Source organism: Crinia signifera, chromosome 5, assembly GCF_055691185.1.
Source record: "Crinia signifera chromosome 5, ASM5569118v1, whole genome shotgun sequence".
NCBI classification, from domain to species: domain Eukaryota; kingdom Metazoa; phylum Chordata; class Amphibia; order Anura; family Myobatrachidae; genus Crinia; species Crinia signifera.
The window spans coordinates 306,710,509-306,717,857 of NC_139221.1; the positions used below are offsets into that span (position 1 = coordinate 306,710,509).

At 47.8% G+C, this 7,349-nt stretch overlaps 1 pseudogene; it reads right to left on the reverse strand.

The window, feature by feature from the left end:
• Window positions 1–269: 269 nt before the first annotated feature.
• On the reverse strand, window positions 270–410 carry LOC146006099 (U2 spliceosomal RNA; annotated as a pseudogene).
• Window positions 411–7,349: the final 6,939 nt, after the last annotated feature.

Below are 7,349 nucleotides of genomic sequence, written 5' to 3' on the forward strand. Positions count from 1 at the left end.
CTGGGCTGGGCTTTTCGCTGTCTCCCTGGCCGGGGGCGACATGTTACCCCCGGACCAGAGAGCAATCTACTCGGTCCCAGCTTTTCCCTTCTTCCTGGGAGTGGATACTAGACCGGGCTTTTCGGGTGACCCTCCCACAGAGGCAAAGACCCCTGAACAAGAGCCCCATCTCAAAGCCCGATGCTTCTCCCCTCCCTACCAGGTAAAGAATGGTATTCCCTCCCTAGCAGGGCATCGATACTCAGCCATTACCAGCACTCGCCCAGAACATGAGGTGGATTAATCACATCATGCTCAGTAGCAAGATACTGCGGTACTGCTTTTCTCTATTCTCTGCCAGGGGGCGGTCCAGACTCAACTGATAAGAACAGATACTACACTTGATCTTAGCCAAAAGGCCGAGAAGCGGAGCCCCATTCCACACAGGAAAAGTCTCAAGAAGACAGATAAACGTAAGTCTTCTGATAAGGGGACCTGTTCAGGCATACCTCCCAACTGTCACGATTTTAGAGGGACAGTCCCGATTTTCGGGTCCTGTCCCGCTGTCCCACCCGCGGCAGGCATTGTCCCGCTGCGGGGGGTGGCAGTTGGGAGACCCCCAATCTAGTAGAATAGACGCTGTGCGCATGTGCACAGCGTCTATTCTCGTATGAAAATGAGGTCGCGGCTAATTAGCATAAGCCGCGCCCTCATTTGCATACGCCCCGCCCCCTTTTCGCCGCGCGAGTGTCCCTATTTCTTCAGGTCAAAAGTTGGGAGGCATGGTTGAGGTAATAAACCCCTCTTTCCTGGCATTGCCCGTAGCAGGCAACCTGATAGTGTTCGGAGCAAGCACAACTCTCCTGCCCGTAGCTGGCAAAACTTTCCTGCCCGTAGCATACAGCCTGAAGGTACCCGTTCCCAGTATAAAGGGTCACCTGTAAAACAGTCACATCACTCCCATAAAGGGTCACCTGTAAAACAAGCACACGCCCATAGGGAACGTAACCCTCCTCCCTCAGTGGACTGGGAGTCAGAAGAAGTAACCAGAACATCAGCTTCTTCAAAGCGGGGGGAATATAGTGACATTCAAATGGCTAGAGTGGCCCTTGCAGTGAAGACCCCTCCACCTAAGCTATATGCTACACACTGGGCACTAAAACAAAATTCTGAGGTACAGAAGTTTGCTCAGCTGGCATTCAGAGCAGCACTGATTAAGGAAGATGAGTTAGTGTTACGCTCTCACACAGGGTTACCAGATGTACCCGCACTATTTGCGCCTGGGATAGACCCAGCACTAATGTCCATAGTGGGTGAAAAAAGACAGAATGACACCACTGACCGTACCTTAAAAAAGATACAATATAAAATTGCAGACGCAGCTGGCCCGCTGGTAGCATCTAAAATGGCTCTTCTGAAAGCTATTAGCAGAGCAACACTGATTATAGGTCAAACCTTTAATCATATTACTAATACCCGCAGATCCAGATGGCTCACTAGAGCGGGTCTGGCAGACTTGGCCCCTAAGTCACTAGAATTCCCCAATCTAGATAACGCCAACCTTTTCGGGCCCCAATTTATAGAAGAGGTAAAAATTCGCCATAAGGCACGTAAATCCTTTTCTGACCTCAAAAAAGGGAGTGAACACTTCAAGAGGCCCTTTCCCCAAGGGGGTCAGACTTCGAGACCCGCAGGTCCATCCCGAGAATATCAGGGCACGAGAAGAACCCACACTGGAGGTTTCAGTAACAGATCCGGTGATAACCCCAGAACATTGGCAAATAAATAATTGGAACAACTCCAAAAGAGGCCGAAATTACGGTAAGTGTAACCACACACCCCACATTTCACAAAACACTGGGCCAGTCCTATGCGGAATGGGAAAACATTTCCTCAGACAAATGATTGCTAAAAACGATTCGACTTGGGCTGAACCTCCCTCTAATTCGGTTCCCATACCAGTTTCGTCACATTCCTTGTTCAAGGAATTGCAGCCCTCGACTAGACAAGGTTTTGACACTAGCCCTGAGCCAGGGGAAAATAGAACCAGCAAACCCAGCAATTGCAGGCTGGACAAGCCACTTGTTCCCTATAGCAAAACAAGACGGTTCTGTAAGACCTGTTTTAAATGTCAAAGGCCTAAACAGATACCTAAAAACCAAAAGGTTTCGTATGGAAGGCATATCAGACATTCCATATATCCTGACAAGGGACTGCTTTTGCATAAAGATAGACCTGAAGGAGGCTTTCCATTCTATATCGGTCCATCCCAACCACAGACGATTTCTCAGATTCGTCTGGAGAGACAGTATATATCAGTGGACTGTCATGGTATTTGGCCTCTCATGTGCACCCTACACATTTACACGGGTCATGAAGGCTGTTATATCCCACCTACGCCAGCGGAGCATACTGTGCATCGTCTACCTAGACGACATATTACTGATGCACTAGGAAATCAATACCTTAATAAATCACAGGGACATAACTTTATCTCTCCTGTCCACCTTCGGCTTCACTATAAACACCCAGAAGTCCATCCTCAATCCCACCAAAACGATAACATTTTTGGGGTTCAACCTGGATACCCATTCTTTCTCCCTGGCAGTCCCTCCAGAGAAATGGTCGGAGACACAGACTTATATCCACAATACATTAAAGAAACGCAGACTATCCCTACGGAATTTGGCTGCAATTTTTGGGAAAATGATAGCCATGTCCCCGGGTTTTCGCCATGTTCCCCTGATGTGCAGAGAGATGCAGGGACTCCTCAGGTCCCTATTACACGCACATTATACGTGGACAGATACGATATTCCTGTCCAGGAAAGCAAAGACAGAGCTGTCCCATTGGAACACTCTTCCTATCCTTCCTCCTCGTCCTCTGATAGATCCCCCACCGTCTATGACAATCACTACAGACGCATCCCTAACGAGTTGGGAAGGCTTCTCACAAGACAAAGCAGTCCGGGGAGTCTGGTCAGCAGAAGAAGCCCAGATGTTTATAACATCCTGGAGCTGCGGGCAGCGAAACTTGCCATGAAAGCTCTAGTTCCCAACCACATGACGAACACCTGCATACAGCTGTGCCTAGACAATACGACAGCGGTGTCGTACATAAACAGAATGGGCGGCACAAAATCAATTTCCCTGTGCAGGGAAGCCCTAGAGATTTGAGAATGGGCAACACAGAGGGAGATTATCCTAGTGGCATCTTACATCCCAGGCCAACTAAACGAACTAGCAGACTCGCTATCCCGAGAAAAAATCTCCCTAGACTCAGTGGCTCTGAAAGGACAACTTTTTCAAAAATAAGCGAGTCCTTCGGAGACCTAGAAATAGATCTCTTCGCCTGTCCCACAAATGCCCAAACTCCACGTTTCGTATCCAGGATATGGACCGAGGGAGTCTGGAGGATGGATGCGATGTCCTTTCCATGGACAGACCTTCCTCACCCTTACGCCTTCCCACCCCCAGCCCTACTCCTGAAAGTCCTTCAGAAGATCAGGGAAGACCGGGTACCTTGTATAGTCTTGGTATACCCCGTTTGGCCATCCAGAGTGTGGTTTCCCCTAGTCAACCAACTACGAATAGGCCCGAAGATTCCCCTGGGGCTATCCAAGGAGTGCTTCCAGGGAACCCCAGACATACTGGAGACTCTTCCCCAATGCATGTGGATGGCAATATTACTGGGTTGTTAACCGACCTAGCCCTAGCATCACCCACAAGGGCACTAATTAATGCATTCTTAAGACCACGCACTAGATCCAGGTACTGTGCAATTATTAAAGAATTCGATCTCTGGAGAGGCCAACGTATCTTACAAACTCGGGGCTCACCCCTCCACTTAGCCCTAGATTTCTTGGCATCCAAATATCAGTCAGGGCTAGCTTCAGCTACCATAAGGTCATATGGCTCAGCTTTGGCCATTTTGGTTCCTAACCTAACAAGTAACAAACTTTACCTCCGACTACTAAGAGGTATCCACCTTTCCAGACCACTCACACCAAAATATTCTAATACCTGGGACATTGAGCCATTCTTAACTTTCTGGTCTTCCCAGGATACAACTGACGACATCAGCTTACTTTCCCGTAAATTAGCATCCCTACTAGCCCTGGCTATAGTAGCAAGAGGGGCCGAGCTAACCCTCATACACATCGAAGATCCATGGTTGTCACGTACTCCAACAGGATTCCATATCATCCTGAAAGGGCATACAAAAACCTCTTCCTTTAATACCCCAATAGTGGAATTTGACGTCATCCAAGATTCCACCGACCCCAATATTTGCGTATCATCATGTCTAGAATCGTACCTTGCCTTAACGGCACCCATTAGAGAGAACATCGCTCAGCTATTCATCACCTGTAGGAAACCCTTCCGTCCCGCTAGACCCTCTACCATCAGAGGGTGGATAACAGCTTCTATGAGACAAGCGGGTATATACACTGACCAATTCAAAAGCCATTCCCTGCGGGGAGCCGCTGCCACTAGACCAGCTGCTAAAGGCATTCCTCTGCAATCAATTATGCGAGCAGCAAGATGGTCCTCTGCCCGTACCTTTGCAAAGCACTATTGGAGACCAACCGATCTTCAAAAGATCGAATTTCTCAGAGCAACCACCAGGTATGTGGTAGTCTGCCCACCTGCTGTTGCTAGGTGGCAAGCCTCACGAAGAACAAAACACTGGTTTGCAGGAATCTATGACCTGCAAACCGGATTTGTTCTAGGGAACAGGATTGCCACCTAGCAACAGCTCCCACCCTTGGTTTGCACCAAATGTCGCTAGGTCTGGCGCTTCCTCTTATAAATTGTTGGATATTAAAAGGTTTCCCTTCTTTCCTTCCATAAGGCGCACCGAGGGACCAAAAGAAGCCTCAAGCAGCTGCCAATAAGGAACAGAAGTAATCTACATCCTACAGTCGGCAGTTAATCTTCTCGCTTCACCAGTTTTCTTACCGGTTTCAAGTTCAGTCTTAAGGAATTCAATCCTCCTTGCAGAAGGATCGTTAATCAATTTAGTTAGCCCGGTTACTCAGAACGGCTTCCGGTTTTCAGTTTAATAAACCTTTTTTTCTGGTTTTAAGGCATTACTGGTTTGTGTCGTTCCTTACCTAGGTATTTGCCAAGAATAGACCAATTGGAAGGTCATAATACCTTCTTGTATTCTTGGAGGACAGGTTGCCACCAGTAAGCTTCCGAAAAAATCTGACCAGCGCTTGGGGGGCGCGCTCACGTGTGCGCGCGCGTGCACGTGACGCAGCACGCGTGCGCCCCCAGCGGCGCTGTAGCTGTAGAGGTAAGTGAAATTTTTTTCACTTTCTCTCCCTCAGCATTTTCGGGAGGCTTGCTGCCTAACCCACCTGCTGTTGCTAGGTGGCAATCCTGTTCCCTAGAACAAATCCGGTTTGCAGGTCATAGATTCCTGCAAACCAGTGTTTTACCTTGCGATCCTGATGCCGGCTCCCGGGACAGCACAAATCAAAACCCAGATAGACAGGGCAGCAATGACTGCTATAAAGACTGAACATAGACTAACTCATGATAGACATATGGTCGACGGTCAAAAGGTAGGCAGTCAAAAGGTTTACTTGTTTTAAAGGTCGACGGGGTCTAAAGGCAGACATGCAATTTTTTTTTACAAAATATTCAGCCGACATGTGCCGACAGGCGGTATTTCATGCCCTACCATCCACTAGGGCATGGACGGAGAATAAAATAGTGTGCCGAGTGCAGTGAGCCATGCAAGGGGACGCAGTACACTAAGACAGTGTCCATGTCGACCTATGTCAACATAGACACCCTAAAAACATTAAAAACTCATGTCGACCTTTGTCCATGCCGACCTTTTGACCTGTCAACCTTGTGAATATCGACCATTAGTGGTCGACCATATGACTGTCTATCAGGAGTCAGTCTTGTTTTATACCATAATGACTATATAATGCAGGTCTGCACTACATCATCCAAATCGCATGCATGTCGGGGGGGGGCGTGCCATGCGACTTGATCTGATCCTATCGGGATCGAATAGCAAGCCAAATCGACCGTGTGTACACACCAAAAGGGTAAACTTTGTTTTTAGACCCTTCTTTAATAAAAAAAAAAAAAAGTTAGTTTGTATAGAAGTTGTAGTTAGATTGTCTTCTGTGACTGCAAAGCTATGGACTAAATCATTGACAAAAATTACGTCAGTCAAAATCCATTAAAGACTTACACAATGGGCGTCTTTGCCCAGCCTGTATGGATAACGATGATGGGGAATATCGCTGGGCTGATAATCGCATTTTTTGGCCATTACAGCGATTTTTCCCCGGGGTGGAGGCTTTCCATAACAGGACGCTATGGAACGCAGTCTACTTCCTCGCTCATCTGCCGGTAATACCAGATGAGCGGCCGGTCCAGTGACGATATGGGTGCGCGCATCAGCGCTCACTGCTGCCCCGTACACACTGTGCAGCTCAAACTAGTGAACCGGGCGGCTTTCACTGGAAGTCCCCCAGTGCGTATGGGCTTTAAATCTTAATAAAATGAGAAATTTTTAAATTTATGCCGTGTTCTCACTGCGAATGAGAAAGACACGGCTTTTACCCGGCATTAACATGCCAGGGACTGCCGCGCTGGACCCCCGTTCTCACTGCAAGGCAAATTCCCGGGTGAAGAAGTTCTACCGGGGAATTTGCCTTTAAACACGGGTTTTTTCGGCAGTGTGAACGGGTCAACCCGTGTCTGCATACCCGGATCTCAGACACGGGTAAAAAGAAGGGTTTTACCCGTGTATGAGATCCGGGTATGCGACCCGTTCACACTGCCAAAAATCCTGTGTTAAAAGGCAAATTCCTGGGTTGACGTGCTAGACCCTGGAATTTGGCTGCAGTGAGACGGGGTATTAGTCAAATTTTAACAAAGTGACCAAGACTAAAAAGTGAGTGTGGGAGAAACCCACTGGGAAAACATACAAACTCCATACAGCTGATGCTTTGGCTATGAACCGAACTTATGTCGGAGACAGTAATGCTTAGTACTTTGCCAACCATGCTGCCACAGATATATGTATCGCACAGCAGACACCGATTGCCAGGTTTACTGCCCGTTATGATGGTTTGGTCAGCAATATATCTCGAGCAACGTTGAAGGGGAATCTTTGAGGACAACCTGCTCAACAATGGCGGTCCTGCACATGGCAGAAGAAATCGCACCGCGTGATCCGTGACCACATTACTAGCAATGAATTGCTACTACAGGTTTACTTATTATAACTAAACATCTGTGATGCGACTGACTTGCTTTTCGTAGGGTTTGGGATGGAGATTGAGGTCCACAACAAAAGGGACCACTAAGTCAGAAATAACAGACATACCATTTCAA